Consider the following 17,567-nt stretch of genomic DNA (forward strand, 5'->3'; position numbering starts at 1 on the left):
AATGAACTTTGTTTTAGTAAAGGCAAAAAAAAAGGCACGTCATTGGCAAGGTTTTAACATGTCAGGCCATGGACAGATAAGCTCTTCTGGGTCTGGCCATGCCAGGATACTGACCTCAGCCATTTTTTGATCTTTTCATTTATTACCCTGGTCTCTGAAGAGCCCCTAAGCTGATATCAACTACTCGTCAGCTCCACTTCTAACAGGGCTACAGAAAATCCTACTAAACCAAACTCTTTCACCAACTTCTGCATCTTTCACAAACCAAGATCCACGCTAGCCACCAGGCTGTCATTTTTTTTAATCTCCCTTCCCCAAGGATGACATATCTATTTTCCTGGAAATTTTCAGCAACTTTTCTGCACAGGGAGAAGGTATCCTGTGTGAGAAACCATGTCAACAAGACCTTTTCGTAAGTGCAATGCTTGTGTAGCGTCAACACAATAATTTATCATTTATTTCTTCCTCTTGAGAGGAACAGGAAAAAAGTGTTTAAAGGACGCGGCGGTGGCTAAAAGGAGGGTTCCACTGATGAAGGATGGTGCACTAATTGAAAGTTTCTCAAGTGATGCCTTCTCCCGGGGTGTGCAGACTTCATCTTTCAGCACACAAGAGCGAGGTCGCTTCCCTTCCCCTTGAAGCCTGCTAACAACTTTTTGTTGGCAGTACCTATGTTGAAAAGGGAAGGTCAGCGAACATACCACCTTCAGGATCAGGGGAGTCAGCTCCAAAACTGATGTAGATGTTTGGAGTCACATTGGCGTCAGGGAAGAGGTTCCTGCCAGAGGAAGGTGAAGCTCAGCTGAAGGCAGTCCGAACCACAGAGGCACCAGGTAGATCCTCCAGCTGATGCTCTGCTCTGGCCGAGACTCTTCTCTCTCCCCTCTGCAAACACAGGCACGATCCTGCTGCTGGACTTCCCTCAGAAACACCCAGCACAACAGAAATAGTCCCACATTTCCCGCCATGCTCTGAAGAAAGTAGGCAGTACCTTAAAAGCATTTCAGGCCCTCACATCCTTGTGGTTAACATTTTTTTTTTTTAACTTCTTGACCCTCTATCGCAGAGATTGTGAGTTGTGAAACTTAAAGATAAGTCTGACAACTCAAATGCAGCAGCAAGCATCAATTGGGCTCCCCCAAAGGAAGGTCAACCCCTGTATTTCCTCTCTGCAGCACCAACGTTTGGCAGGAGGGGTGGTGGGGCAGGGCAGACAGACGACATTTATAAATCTGACAGCCCAGCCCAGGACACAGCTCTCCGGCATTTTGCTGCTGAAACCTTCTGTTTTGGAAAAGGAGAGGAGTCGCAGCTGAGGATGACCCCATTGAACGACGGCGCATCGCCCCGGCATGCTGGGTTTTGGAGCAACTCCAAGCAGGGTGGGACTGTAAGGAAGTAGACAAAAGCTTTGGATAGAGATCTACGGGGAGGAAGCGCTTCCTACTTCCTATACTCCACAGAAAGGACGAGGGCTTTAAATAACCCTCCTCCCAAGCCCTGCTTAAGACCAAAAAGGTTGCCGCTGGAAGAAAGTCCTATCTGGCTGGGACCCGGCTGAGGGCTGCTGGGGGTCTCCCACGGGATGCGGCCACCCTGCTGCTCTTCCCACCACATTGGTGGGAATGGGAAGGCTGCCCACAGTCCCGGCACAACTGGCACCATCCAGATAAAAAAGCCCATGGTAAGCCTGGGAGAGGGCTCTCAGCTCCCTCACCAAAGGTGCAGAGACAGACTTGCCCCCCAAGAACATCCTTCACTGAAAAAGGAAAATGAAGAAGCTTCGTTTACACTTTGAAATGCCACCTTGACATCACACTATTTCTCAGCCCCATTTACCTTTTAGCCCTTTCTCGTATGGCTCATAGGGCTGCAGCAGCCCCTTTGTCCTGACTGACAGAGACACTCAACCTGCTCCATCCCTGCCTCCCAGCTCCTTCCCTCCCTCCCCACCTCTGCAGCCACACCGGACCTTCCCCTCTTGCCTCCTTGACTCTCGCATGGTCCCAGTGTAGACCATGAACACTGGAGCCTGGGCAACCTGCAGGTTGGGCAACAGTATTGATAAGCAAATAACTGGCATTGACCAAAAAACCCCCACTCTGAATGAATACTGGTGGAATATTTACTTTGCTTGGGTGTAACAGAATCAGACCCTAAATACAGTAATACATATTTACAGACCATCCAGATCTTCTCTCTGTACAGTTCTTCTCCTGCATCAGTTATCTTATCTGTCCATTTTTAATGTATATATTCAGTAGTCAGACCTCTCGCCTGCCCTGTTCTCTACCCTGAGTGTCAGCCAGCAGGAAGAACCCTATTTGTCATTTTCCAATCCATCCTTAGTGTGCTGGAGCACCCATCGCCTATTAACCCAAGAGAAGACGACTTGTGCTGTGCCAAAGTTGCTTAAATCTACATCTCAAATACTTTCAATGGGCTGGAAGATTTAATAGCGGAAAATAAGGGAGAGCAGGAAGGAAATCACAGGTTTGGAAAATATCAGGTTAGACAGATTAAGAAGCAATGTGGAAAAATATATTCCAAATTATATTCTCAAAACAAAACCAAAGATATAGGCAGGTCAGAAAGAACCAAGTTGTGCACACATTTCTGCTACGGTCCCTGGAAAGAAAACGCATTGCTTTGAAATGGGATTGAATAAACAAACTTCACCTTCCTGGAGGAAAAAGTCAGTTCATGAATGGCTTTGCACAAAGCAATTACCCACTGGTTTGGAACAGACATCTGTGGTTTTGACCTGCCGAGACAGCCATCAAAACTGTGCTTGGTCCAAAACTGGGAGAGATAAAGTTATCAACGCCTCCCTGGTTTTACAAGGGAGCAAAAGAGTCAAAACTATTTCTCATAGCAATTATCTGCCAGGTTCTGGGCTCACTGGACAACAAAATGCGCTCAGTAAATGTACTGTTGTTATAGAACTCCTGGGTTATTTCTACTAATTCATATTATGGCAATACGGTGAGCACTCAGCTGAAATTAGACAAAGTGCAGGAAGAAACAGCCCGTGGCAACACCGAATTCGCAGCCAGGGGTGAGAGGGGCAGACCTACCCGAGGGCAGGCCAGCCCTGGAGAGGTGGCATGTCCACTACAGGCATGCACTGAGGTGAAGACACTGAATGACACCATTCCTGCAAATTCAGTTCAGCTATTATAGGCTATTTCTCTTTTTCTTGTTGCTTCCAAACTGTCTAAGTGTCCTATAAGCTTCCGTTACTCAGCTTTGTTCTAATGGCTTCCGTACAGAGCTATGCTATGGAGGTGCTGGAGCGTGTCCAGAGGAGGGCAACGAAGCTGGTGAAGGGCCTGGAGCACAAGTCTTATGAGGAGCGGCTGAGGGAACTGGGACTGTTTAGCCTGGAGAAGAGGAGGCTGAGGGGAGACCTCATCGCGCTCTACAACTACCTGAAAGGAGGTTGTAGCGAGGTGGGTGTTGGTCTCTTCTGCCAAGTAACTAGCGATAGGACAAGAGGAAATGGCCTCAAGTTGCACCAAGGGAGGTTTAGGCTGGACATTAGGAGAAATTTCTTTACTGAAAGAGTGGTCAGGCCTTGGAACAGGCTGCCCAGGGAAGTGGTTGAGTCACCATCCCTGGAGGTATTTAAAAGACGTGTAGATGAGGCCCTTAGGGACATGGTGTAGTGGGCATGGTGTGTTGGGTTGGACACGATGATCTTAGAGGTCTTTTCCAACCTGTATGATTCTATGATTCTATGCCAGGGTGGATGTATCTCAATATACTCGCCTTTTAATGAGGTCAAAACTCATTATTTTCAATATTCCTGAGGATGAGCTGCTCCTCTTGGAAATATGGTCACATTGAGGCCCTTAAAGTGTCACACGGATGTGTGTTTGGATGTTTAGGTAAGCGTTAGGGGAGCTCACGTCAAACGAGCTTATCTGTCACACTGGGGTACGAGTGGCACTGGAAAGCCCAAGCTGCCCCCCTGCACTGCACGTTTTTCCTGCTTCTTGCTGAGACACAACGGCCACTTGTGCATAAACCCAGGCAAGCTTTACTCCTCCTGGTATGACCCGTGAGACCAAACTAACGGTGCTGGTAATTTCCCCTCACTTGGCTGAGCTAACAGTGGGGATTCAACAGGGGAAGGGACCATCCAGCTCACCAGGTTCGGGCTCTGGTACGGCAGATGTAACATCACTCATTGACTTTCTTCTTGAGCTTCACCCCAAAAGCCAGCCAGGCTTTGCTCCCATCACCCCGGTCACGGGCCTGATTCCTCTAACAGCTCAAAACCATTTTCTAACTTCCACCCTGAATGTATTCAGTGCTGGTTACAGCCTTTGCTCTGGTCCCAACATAATCTTCCCTAGAACCTCCCCTCTGCTACGCACATGTATAAAGAGCTATCACTCCCACATCAGCTTTGGCTTTCCTGGCTTAACTGACCAGGTTCTTCTCGCCCCCTCTCAGACACACATTCTCCTTTCCCCGTGTTGTAGAAATCCTCCTCTGCACTTAGTGCAGCGACAGCCTCCCCAGCCACCAGGACCACACTGCGCCACTTTGGACAAGGTCTCGCCCACGCCTACACAGTGACTCCAAGTTTCCTTATCTGCACTGGGAATCCAAGAAGGGGATTTGTCTTTTCACCTTAGTGCCTTGGATCAATCTGTGTTCAGCTCTGTCCAAGCTCTTCTCCACGCTTCCAGATGAGCAGCTTCTCTCTGCTTCAGAGACTGACTCCCCCTGCATTTCACGCCTTTTCTGTGGCTTCCACCCCCGGGATTAACCAGCTCTCCCAAAACCACGTCCTGATCTTCTTTCACGTTAATGACAAACGCCAGTGTTGTGGCATCAGATACCTGATCTGCGCACTCCCAAATGTGGAGCTTCAAAACCCACCCGCTGATAAGGTCTAATGGAAGAGATGCAAAGCTCAGTGGAAAAACAACATTAAGAAGTAAGTGTTCCAACACATTTCTGGAACATCTCCACATGTAAAACCTAGCGGTGCATGTCACACAAGGATTTTCCAGTTCTTTCTCCAGCTGTAAGTGTTGCGTGACCGGGGAGGACCACGTCTACCGCCCATCCAGTGGGAGAGCAGAGAATAACGGCGTATTTGTTTTATAAACAAAACAGCAGGCTTGTACAAAACCAACCAACCAAACAAATCTAACCACAGCCTTAACTAGGGGAGACCACAACCACTCTCTATTTGCTATTCAATAGGATCTGTGTACTGGAAAACATGTTCAGCAAGTGCAGCTTCTCACACACATATATTTGTGTTTTATCCATAGTAAGGTTTTTTCCCTCCTAAAGGGGGAGATTCAGATCTGGCACATCAGAGGAACAGCTGTTAAAAACAGAAAGGCCATTAGGCAGTTTGCTCTGAAAATAAAAAATAAAATCTCCCTTTACTAGAGCGGTGAAAAAGGTGACTGAAAATAACCCCGAATGCTACGAGCAGGTTGCAGCCCCCTTGCAGCATGAGGGGCCTCAGGATCTGCTGTATGGGCAGGGGAACCTCTTCAGCAAACACGCGTTCATGTACGCTTACAGACACACGGTGCTCGCAGTCAATGAGAGATTTGGTACTGAGAAAAGCACTTGGTTTGGTTTTTTTTTTGACATCAAGAGAAGCGTGCCCTTTGCTGCTTTACCCCCCGGGCAGGACCGCGACGGTCTGGCACAACTCCTTCCTGAGCTCCAAGCAGCGCTCGCACCAGAGCAACACGGCAAGACCCTCGCAAACCAGAAAGGCACCCTGGATTGGGTCGCCGTGCAAGCAAACTGATGAGGAGAAACCATGCAAAAATACCACAAGTTTGATCATTTGCCAAAACTTTGGTCTACACCATAACGGCGTTTGGATGTACGTTGAGGCACACAGGTAGCTTTGGCCAGGCACAAGCCTGCTCAGCTGGGTGCTTACTCCGATGGCCCATCACTTCTGACACACAAGTCGTGAAAAAGCTTCAAACCCCTACATGTCTCAGCACGCCAGTTAATAAAATTGGTGCACGCATAAATCCCCCAGATCTACTTTTCCTATAAAAAGCAACTGTTTCTCGACCAAAACTGCTCTTTCCGGCAGGGAGGGGAGCTGCGGCAGCATGTTTCTCCAGGCCGCACCACGAAGCTGTGGGGGCTGCCAGGAGCACCGCAGGCAGAGCTTACAGAAGTCCTCAGCAACCACTCTTTACCCACTCTTTACCCACAAATAACCCCACTAAAACACAATTTCATGACGCCGCCATTGCAGCCAGTGTTTCCAAGCCTGCCGCTTTCCCAGAGAAAACCGTGGTGCACACACACTCCAGCGCTACGTTTAACATGCGTAGTGTAGTAAAAAGTCTTTCTCCATCTTTTTATATATTGAAAGGCCACAATAAGGTCTCCCCGAAGCCTTCTCTTCTCCAGCCTGAACAACCCCAACTCTCTCAGCCTTTCTTCACAGGAGAGGTGTTCCACCCCCCTGATCATTTTTGTGGTCCTCCTCTGGACCCGCTCCAACAGGTCCATGTCTTTCTTGTGCTGAGGGCTCCAGAGCTGGACGCAGGACTCCAGGTGGGGTCTCACCAGAGCAGAGCAGAGGGGCAGAATCACCTCCCGCGACCTGCTGGCCACGCTTCTTTTGATGCAGCCCAGGACACGGTTGGCCTTCTGGGCTGCAAGCGCACATTGCTGGCTCATGTCCAATATTTCGTCCACCAAGTCCTTCTCAATCTATTCATCCCCAGCCTGTATTGATACCAGGGGTTGCCCCAACCCAGGTGCAGGACCTTGCACTTGGCCTTGTTGAACTTCATGAGGTTCACATGGGCCCACTCCTCAAGCCCGTCGAGGTCCCTCCAGAAGACATCCCTTCCCTCAAACTTATCAACTGCACCACTCAGCTTGGTGTTATCTGAAAACTTGCTGAGGGTGCACTCAATCCCACTGTCTATGGCATTAATAAGTTAAAATACATGACAACACCTCACATGGAAAAGACCAGACAGGGAATACCAGCACAGACCGAGCAATACCGCACGTGGGACTGAAGAACGCACGCACAGCTAAGCTGGACCACAATTTCTAGAAACTCCATTTCCATGTTTTATTTAATTTAACAAACTAAAACCCTAAGTGCAAACTGAAGGCTCAATGACAACTCATACTAAACAGACTGGCTACTCAGATCATTAAAACACTTGAGAGCTACTTTACTTCCTTCTGTTTATGCTCTACTAATCACTACATTTCTCTCAGTCTGATAAAGTAATTAAAAATAAAAATCCATTCCGCTTTCAGTTTCTGACCGGAGGAAGCATCAAGAGTTCACAAGCAACTGGTATTTTCTTAAATGAGAAATATTATTCTTCATATACTTTCGGTAAATAACTCAGCTGAGTTTAGGTATGAAACAGATGTGCAAAATTAAATAGGCAAGAATGTAAACTTAGTGTCTCTGCTTCAACACACTCCCAGCCTCACCTAAGGAGTGACTTGGCTGGAAAGTTATTTATTGAAACAAAGAGGCCAAGTGATGCACAAGTGCCAAAGAATGGAAAGGAGAGCAGGGAGGGTAATGCCTAAGTCAGTTATGCAAGTGGGGAAGCGCAGGATGAAAGGACAGGGGGACTCTGCGGGATGCACAGCAGCCAGCCTCGGAAAGCTCATCAAGAGCTTTGGCAGGAACCGGCTGCCCCGCCGGTGATGGTGAAGCCGGGCTCCGGCATCACTGGCTGTGGGACCCCATGCCTGGTACCCCGAGCAGCAGGGCAAAGCTCCCGGCAGTTTGCTGCCGAGCTTTGTGCTCCACATGCATGGAGCCTGCGGGGTGCTGGGGAAAACAACAAAAGGGCTTTGATGCTTTCTCTGCCATCTATTCTAGTTTTTAATGCTGATTTTTTTTTTCTGGGTTTGCTGCTGAAGTGCCCACAGACAATGAGACTATTGAGCACTTACTCCAGCATGAGATTAGTTTGGGTTTCAGTTTCTGCTGAGCCAGCTCATTTGCTTCCACATTCTTACAGGAACAGATGCTAAAATACAAATGGGCAGTCATCATCATAAAAGGAGAAGGAGGAAGATTTTTCATGTAACAGCAGTTAAATTTATTCTTTTTCACAGCTTTAGCCAGAACCATTCAATCGCTTGCTCCTCTGTCTAATTACGTTACGTTAAAGAGGCAAGGAGCTATTATTTCATCTTTTCTTTAATAACAAAAAACCCACATACACACCTCAAAATATCAAAAACCCAGCCAACCAACAACAAAACTGGCCAAACTGGCCAGATGAAAAGAAGTCTTCAGAGAAGCTAAATAGAAAAATTACTGTAGTCCCCTCCCAAGCGCCTCGCGTGACTGCGGTGCTGCTTTCAGACCGAATTGGATTGCTGCAGCAATTAGTCACAAAATTCAAGGCGAGTTCAAACCGCGGAACATCCCTGCACTATAACCAGTTCTTCCCTCACTGAGGAAAACCACGCGGATGAATAACCCATGGTTAATAAAAAGCAGCTAGCCATCCCTGGGCTGCGACACCAGCAAGGACGAGATGAAACCCCCCTCGTGCCACCACTCGAGTCAATGCAGGAGTATCTCCTCCCCGCTGGGTGCTTTGGCATCCAGCAGCCGCAGCCCAGAGCATCCCCCCAGGCAGCTGCAGCAGCTCCGTGAAGCACGGGGCCGTGCAGCAGACACAGAGCCACCAGGACTTGGACTTTTTTAGGGGGAAAAAAAGCAGAAAGAAACCCAGATCATTTGTGACACTCATCAGAGCCCTGCTCCCCCAGACTAGCCACGTTTCCCTTTCCACCCACTATTACTCCCTTCGTGATTACTTGTGCAAAACTGCCTACAGTCATCCAGAAACTAAATTGCATCCATCAACTTTATCCCTGCTCAGAAAAGCCCCAAGTATGGCAAGATGCTCCGCCACACGGCTCTGCTATTCAGATGCTTCGCCAGCTAGATGGGCAATCTGCAACCCCTCCAGGCACTTTTTAAAGTAGCTTTAACGTACAGATATAATATCCATCGTCCACTAATGCTTTTAAAATGCTTCTCATTGGCCACCCCAGCTGGGCAACCCACCGCTCGGCAAGCCCCTACCTCCCCGGTGCCGCTCGGCCAGCCCGCTGCTGAACCTGCAAGCGCCATCTCCTCTGGACTGGGGGGAAAATACGTTAATATGGGTCAGAAAACCGAGATCACGAAAGACCAAAGCCACTGCTTCCCCCATCAGTGTAAATTTTTCCAGGAGGTTGCTAAACCTCTGAGAACTAACAAGCTGTGGAGTATAAATACGCAATGTAAATATACAGATGATATATGTGTCAGTAGGACTAATGACGAGAAATCACGGATAAAACTTCGAAGGACTTTCAGAGAAATCTTTCCAAATCACCAGCTTCTGGATTTGAGACAAGTTCATGGAGGTAAAAACAAGGTTCATGGAGGTTCATGGAGTAAAATGGATTTAGCTCACACAGAGAAGAAAGTAAAGGTCCCTGCTGACAGCTCAGGCCAGAACCAGGCTCTGCAATATCTTACTGACCACAAACCAGGGGAGTTTCAATCCTGCTTGTAAAGAGCAGAGAAAACTACACAACTTCCTATTGCCTTTGTCAGCTTATTCATAAACACTTTAGTATTTAAAAAGAAAAAGCAACACATTAGGAAGTGACATAGCATCCTTAATGAAAAAAAAGCTCCCAGGGCATCTCTCGACGAACACACCGCCCCGTGGTTCAGCCGGGCGCTGCCTTTCTGGCCTCCCGTCTGCAGCTCTCCTAGCACCGGCTCAGCAAACCGCCCCAGCGCCGTGCTGCTCCTCCCTACCCGGACAGCAAAGCTCCCCGCGAGCCGGCACAGCTGCCATTGCACAGTGTCCTGGTGGCTCTTGAGCCGAGTTTTGGTGCCGGTTACACCACCGTAATGCCATGCTGCTGCATCGGCACAAGAGGCTGCCATTATATCATACACTTCATGAAGCTCATACAGACCTTCACCGTTGCTCTGCTCACCCATTTCACCCAGAGCTGCTTCTTCCACTCCAGACCTCTGAACCACTCTCTACTGTTTAGGGTTCAAAGCCAATCCCCTCCCTCCCCACCAAAACTCATACGCTCGGGACTGACTGGGGACCTACAAGCTCGCACCACCACGCCACGATGTATATTTGCAGAGGGATTTCACGCAGCCACCCCACGCAGGGCAGACACCCACAGGGTGCCTACGTACCGACCGACGGCAGCATAACCACCCCGCACCCGGAGAACAGCCGCCATGCACCATCAGCCCCGCTCCGCGGCCGGCTGCCCGAGGGGGTGCCAGCTGCCCCCCGCTCGCCCCCTCACCTCGCCCCTCTGGCCTCCCCTGGGCTCAGGCGGGGGGTTCCCCGGTTCGGGCCGGCCACCCCATCCCGCCGGCTGCTCCGCCGCAGCCCCACACAAACCAGGAAGTGGAGGCGAGCCGGCAGTTTATTTTTAGATGATTTTTTTTTCTTAAATACAAAGCAAAAACACAAACCACACGTTCACTCTCACTCCGCCCAGCGATGGGTTTTATATTTCACATCCTTCCAACGCTCAGAAATTCCTGGGAGATGGTGGAGAATAGACATCACCCTATCGCCCCAAACATTTCCATTATCCCCCTCAGCAGCCCCATTCCTACACGGGCACAGGAGTCTCTCAACCACCATATTACGTCTCTCGAGTAAAGAAGCAGGCAAAGCCCAAAGAGAGAGCTTGGAAAGGGAATGCATCCTCAGCACTGCTACGGCCTGAAAGCAGGCAGGTGGCTCTGCTCTCAGCTCGTCTCCCCCTTTCACACCTCCCCAAAGACCATCCAGGCTTAGGACATCCAGGAGCACCGGCAGAAGATGCAGCTCACACCTCCAAAGGTTCGCTGCAGACATTTCAGAGAAAGAAGAGCTAGCGTGGGATTATTTGTCCCTTCCCACCAGATCAAACACAGTTTTGAATGCCTACTAGCCAGGAGTTGGCTGTTGCTTCTCTTCTGCAGCTCCTCAGACATCATTATATCTTTGGGTGTTTCAGTTAAACAAGATACGGGATTTCAAGAGATGCCCCAAACTTTAGTTTCAGAGGCACAGGCAGGTAGAAAGGGTTGAAAGGTTTCCAAGCAGTTGATGGTTTTGCAGTCTACAGCTCCCCAGGTTGAATTTTTGGAGCTGGGAGGAGACCACCCGGCTGGTCACCCATCCACCACTTAGTATAGCACTTAGTTTCCCTCAAAGGTAAAAAAAAGATAAAAAGTTGAAAGATCCCCTGGTTTTCCAAAATGCATCTATTGGAAATTCACAGATCTTTCTTTAAAGAAAGGGGGGCACTAGGTCAGCATACACATATTTACACCTACAGCAGCAAGACTTCTGCATCAAAGAGAAGAAACCTTCAAGGAGCAAACACATTTACACAAGACCCAGTTTGTGCCCACAGCCTGATGTGACTACATATTCAGACTCTAATGGCAAAATTACCTGTTTCAACCTCTGTTCAAAGAGAAACTCCACACCAGCGGAGGGCCATTTAGACGTGAACATTATTAATATAGAAATGACTGTTTCAGAGCTCTGAAAACCCTCATTAATCACAGCACTGGTTTTATGAGTGATCGTTTGCAAACTCCACGCCAGCTCTGCACCGCCCTGACATCACCGGCGATGCCTAATCCCAGGCAGAAAAATGCCCTCGCTACTCGCTGGATACCATACTGCTTGGACAACAAGTGTAAGCTGTCATTTTGATGAAAGCAAACTTCAAAGACAAAATGGAGCCACTTGAAATTGTAAGAAGGCATCTGCCTCTCTTATAGTATCTCACTGCTGATTTTTACCTCCAAGACAAGAAGAATTTGGTGGGTATGCCACTGCACAGTAGCTCAGGGATGGACTGGACAGCTTCAAGCACTACACGGCTTGAAGACACACAAGCTTTGCTCCACAACCTCAACAACAATAAGATGTTTGGGAATATAAAAACGTGGAATCTAAGTCGGTTGGGCCACTCCAACCACTCAGTGGTCCTCTACGCTAGGATAAAAAGTAGATTCAATGCAGCCTTGCAGATACCTTAAGTAATTTAAAAATCTTTTGGAAAGATTGGCAAATATTAAGAAGCAGAGCCGACATGTGGACGTCTTTTCCCAGTCCAACCCAACAAACATGTGGTAGGACACAGGCTGGGTTTAGGACAGCAGATTACGTTAGCTAACAACCACCCCTTGCTTCACTCTCACTCAGCCCTCTTGGCCCGTCTCAACCAGCCAGACGGGGTTTTCTAAACAAGTCAATGTATCGGGGCGCCCAGAAGGGACCGGGGCAGGCTGCACGCTGACATGCCGTTCAGGCACGCCACAGCCCAGATCCACCTTGACCAAGCAGCTGAACTCATCCTGTCAAAACAGTGGTTAAAAATATACCTTTATCCTGTCCTGGATGGAGGCTTGGCCTCTCCCAAGGCTGCCGGGATAGGGACAGGAGCAGCACCAGTCTGCTGCCCCAAACCACCTCATCCCGCATGACACCGGCAGCGGCATCCTGAATGCATCACCACAGAGGGCAAAGCTCTCCATAGCCTTTGCTTGCCTCATTGCCAAAGGTTTTTCCTACCCTGTTAACAAAAAATTAAATCTTTTGTTGTAATTGAGATGAAAAAAAAAAAAAAAGAGGATACTGGTGAGAACAGTATCCTTTTGCTACACTGGAGACATTTCACCGAAATATCATTGCAAGGCTGCAGGTGTCATTAGTCACCTTGTCTGTATTTTATCTGCTCATTCAACACCCTCGAGCAACACACCACGGCGCCCAGTGCCAGGGTCAAATATCCCCTTTCTTAAAAACTGTAAGTTATTTCATGCGGAGCGATGGGGAGGTGCATTCGCTGGATGAAGCGGAAGCCTTATGCTGTGCCCCTGTACCCTGAAGGAGACTTGAATTTAAACCTACTTAACTAATGAACCGCACTCTGCAAGGAGCATCATGCTTACTTCTAGGAAGCATCGCAGAAGGACCAGTCAGCTACAATTCCCTATTTCCTTCGTCTACAGAAGCAGCATCTTTCCCTTTCCCGCTGCCCGAGGCTTCGCCGCACCGCTTTGCCGACGGGGTGGATTTGTGGCTGCAGTGACACCAGTGTCCTCCTCCCTTCCCGCACAAAACCACCTGTAGTAAGGCAGCTCCTTCTCAGCTCACCACCGAGGTGGGCACAGAGACCCACTGATACCCAGACCCCAGATTTCCAGCAGCGGAGAACAGTGCCAGTGGGCTGAAATGGGCTGCCAGCCCCTCCAAGGGATGCCGGCACAGGCTCCCCGTGCCAAACACGGGCGAGTTCCCAAGGGAAGGGCATCTAAGTGCCAAGACCTCTCCTTTCCAGCTTCCAAAGAAGCCTACAGACTTCTCCAGCAGCCTAATGGACTGTGTTTATTGTTGCATTCTTCACTTTATAGGTCAACATATACCAGAGAGCTAGCAATTCTCAGCTAATCAGATTTCCGTGACAAATGGCTCCCAATAAGAATATAAAAAACCCATAAAATAAACAATCTCTATAATCAACTCGCTCAGTGTAATGCAGTAAGCGTGCAGAAAGCTCACACACTTTAACATGTTTGTTTGTGCTTTGCAGCAGCATCCTGGGGGCTTGCAGTGGTGGGGGGACCCCAGCCCGGGCCAGCTGCAGGAAGGAGCACGTTCTCGCTAGTCTTTGCTGTTTGTGCTCCACTAACACTGTGTTATTTTAAAATTAAATTAGTGGCAATTCTTTGACATACCATTAATGTGCTCAACAAATGCCAAAGCCTAAAACTAGACTGTGAACACACGCTCACAAAGGAGGTCCTTGCTCCACCGCTGATCACCCCAGGCTGGAAACTTCTTATAGGCGAGTCCTTCCTATCTACCCAGTCAGACCCCAAAACCACGAACCGACATTGCTGACGGGGTGCATAAATCATCCTTCCCACAAAGACTAAGCACATCTCCTTGTAACTCTGCCCCTGGAGCTCTGCCACCTTTGGTCCCTCCAACCTCCAGAGCCTACACACTTTGACCCAAAACACTTCAGAAAGCTCACTCATCCTGGAGAGAGCTTGAGAAGTTTAATGACATCGCTGACATATATATGGCATCCCTCCTCCTTCCCACCGCAGCGCTCGTGGTGTCGGCGGGGCACTGCATGCCCTGAGAGCCAAACCGCTGAACCCAGTGAGCCAGGAGAGGAGGAGATGCTGTACAGAGAGGGACCAGAAAATCATGACCTCCTCCTCCACGATGGCCCTCAGATGGCCTTAGAAGATGACCAGGATTTCCAGCTAAAACACTGGTGCTCTCAGGGGTCTGGCACCCGAGCTGCTGAGCAGGTAAAGGGGATGGCGAATGTGCCAAGGTCCCTGACGAGGTGTGAAAGAAAAGCCCTGTGCGCACAATACTCTTACTGCAGCTATAAATAGCCCCCTCTGAACCAAAGTTGTACACACTGTATCGACACTCCTGACTTTATAGGATTTGCTAGGTAGCCCGAACCAGCTCCGGCTGCTGCAGGGCAGCCTTGCCAAGCAATTTTCACAACACGTGCACACCGTAAGGCTCTGCAAGTGGGAGGAGCACAGGCATAATCCCAAGTTTTCAGTTTCCTACTCACGCTAAGGCAGGAGGAGACCGTGAGAAACTCCTAAAGGGTCTTAATGAGTTTGCACACACAGCACAATGGGGAGAAAACTTCCAGGCTGACCGTTTCGATGTAACAAGCTTGTCTCATGGCTACCTTACAGAAGCTTCTCTTTCTAATACCAATGCTGTTTCTTTCTCCTTTATATTCATCCTTTTTTACAGTGGCAGAGTAAGATGGAAAACAATGGTCTAATAAAATATATATTATAGTACCGTTTATATAATTTCAAATAATTTCCCACCGTGTCTGGGTTACTGTCTGTTAACCTGAGATGCTGACTTGAGTACTGTTAGCCAAATAATCTTTTACTGTATCATTTCCACCTCACCACCTTTGCCTTTGTGGTGTTTCACAGCCTGCCGGTGGTACTGAGAATCAGGTCCAGGTTGTGCCTTGACCCTTCGAGCATGTACAAAATGTACCCCCTACCCTCGGTCCTGAGGCCGGGCTGCACTGCCGAGCCTGTGCCTGCTTTCCTGGGCACAACTGCAGCATCGCTTCACCCGGCCCTGTCCCACGCTCCATCATCCGCCTTCCAGAAGCGAGCCCCTGTCACTTCCATCGCCTGATAAGACACTCCAAAACCTGTCCACTTATCTGCTGTGGGAAAAACCAATACTGACACTTCCAGCCCCAAAATGTAAAAGTACCAAGGACTATTTATACCAGAAGCGAGCAGCCAGAGTCTCCTGACCGCATAGCCAGCTACCCCACTTTGCCCTACCATTGCAAGGGTTGAGCATCACCTGGGTGAAAGCATCACCCTGGCACCTTGAGGCCTGAGCCACAGACCAGGAGGCAGCAAGACTTTATGTTGTACAGATGCAGAACAAAAAAATGTCTTCTGGCACCTTATCACATCATCCCCATCATCACTGCCTCACAGGCAACAATCCTGACCAAGGAATGAAACAGGACAGTTTCATATTGTGTATTCCCTACCAACCCCAGCTTACTTCAACTGCTGCATGACCATAAGCAACACAGGAACCACGCAGGACAACTGTAGATGCTCATCCACGTGCGAAGTATTGCAGGTCACTGACCTGACCTGCTCAGGACAAGCTCTCAAGCATGCCTGTCGCTCCGGGCAAGCTGTGCCTCCAGAGCTTAGGGATGCAGTCTCTCTGTGTTTTTATGGGATGAGGTTTGGCAGTGAGGGAGCACTGGGAATTCATAACACAAGAAGAAGAAATAATAAAGTTGACCTCAAGCTCATTCAATACACTCATTCTGAAACTAAAGCAGCTAAAACGAGATGCATCATTTTTTCCTACCACAGTCTTAGCTGTTATGGAAAATGCAGTAATGAAGACAGGGGCCGGCTCGAGAGCTAACCTTACCTGTCTGCACCCCATCTGCTTCTTCAGTATGTACTGCATGCCACCGCAATGATATATATAGCATTTGCATGGCTATCTAAGAACCCCAGGCAGAAGTGATTGTAAAGAGACATGTAGTTTAAAATTTCATTAAAGAAATGTCTATAACACAATCACAAGTTACTCAATGCACTGGAGGCTGAATGTTGCTAAGGAAAATTATGAGCCTCCCCTTGCAAATATCCTTATCTACCCGCAACAGAGAAAGAGCCAGCAGTTTAACACCACCTTCATTCAGCACATGTACTAGACCAGAATAAGGTGATCATTAAATAGTTTAAAATAAAGAAGCTAGCAATATTTAATAAGCCTCAACAAACCAAGTGAAACAGGGCTAAGAGGCTCTACCAGCTACACCTTGCACTTAGTTCCCTCTTAGAACACCTTCTATAGAAGATGAAAGGACAATCTGCTTCCACGCAGGGTGGATGACGGACAGGTGGCTCCTTCTGCAAAACCCATTTTCTTTATTCTGCACAAGTGGATAATTCAGCTCAAGGGGAAGGAAAAAAAAAAAAACAAAGCAGAAGGGGAGGTAAGGAAAATGCCTGAATGTTAGAATAGTCAAACTACTGAGCTAGAAAATCTAGATTAAATAAAGCATTCCTGCAAATTTGTAGTAGAGAAATGAATGGCTCCCATCTGGAAGCTCAGCAAATTAACTTGGATCCTGGTTAAGAAGACGGCACCAGAGGCTGCTTCCAGAAATGTAAATATCCAGTGTGCATTTGCAATCCAATCACAGGCTAAAAATATAAGACAACTCAGAGTGGAAATCTGATTTTGTGTCTACCCTCTTAATGGGAAATAAAACAATCGCCCCCTGTAGACACAGCAATCTGGATTCATTCTTCCTGCTTGGAGAGATGCTGCAAGATGTCTTTGCACCATGAAAGTCTTTCAGCTGTTTCTGATTGCAAGGCCACAGCTCACGTGTTGGGGGCCTGACTTTTCTCCATCATACTCTGCTTCTCCATCTCCTTTTCCATCCCGTGCCCCCAGTTGCTCCACTGTACTATCCTCAGCTTTCTGTTTACTTACACCACTTTATTTGGTCCTTATTATTAAGAGTATTCGAGTTCCTCGTTCCCTGAGAGATTTATCTTTGGCCTTCTGGTAAGAGATGAAGCGCCCTTGCTCTCATTGTGCAGATGGAGAACTCCACCACAGGCATGAACAAGGCTCAGGACTAAATTTAGCCCAGAAGAGGATAGTCTCTCTGCCAGTGGGAGAAGTAGACTAGGAAGGCAATCTGGAGCAGGAGCCTGTTTTAGATGCTCCCTGGTGGTGCCTACCTCTCTCTAGGCTATAGAGAGAGCCTGGGGAGACCAGGCTTAGCCTCTGAATGTCATCCCCAGGGACTTCTTTTCAACACTACAAAAGGAAGGAAAAGCCGTTACAAGTTAATGTCATCCATACGGTTCAAGAACTGACACTGCAAGGGAAGTTTTAGGGTATTCCACCACCAGAAGGTATTCATCATGGAAAAAGGACATT

The 17,567-nt window shown here is 48.4% G+C and overlaps 1 protein-coding gene across 2 annotated transcripts in view; it reads right to left on the reverse strand.

Moving 5' to 3' along the window:
• Positions 1–17,567, reverse strand: part of HPCAL1 (hippocalcin like 1) — a 66,087-nt gene that overhangs the window by 14,997 nt on the left and 33,523 nt on the right. Inside the window, exon 1 of one of the 2 annotated variants that reach the window (XM_075145061.1) lies at positions 10,345–11,842. The exons of the other annotated variant lie outside the window; for it this stretch is intronic. The gene's annotated coding sequence lies outside the window, so the exon portion shown is untranslated. Of the gene's footprint in view, positions 1–10,344; positions 11,843–17,567 lie in introns of those variants that run through there. 2 annotated transcript variants of the gene reach the window in all.

Source organism: Calonectris borealis, chromosome 3 (assembly GCF_964195595.1).
Source record: "Calonectris borealis chromosome 3, bCalBor7.hap1.2, whole genome shotgun sequence".
NCBI classification, from domain to species: Eukaryota; Metazoa; Chordata; class Aves; order Procellariiformes; family Procellariidae; genus Calonectris; species Calonectris borealis.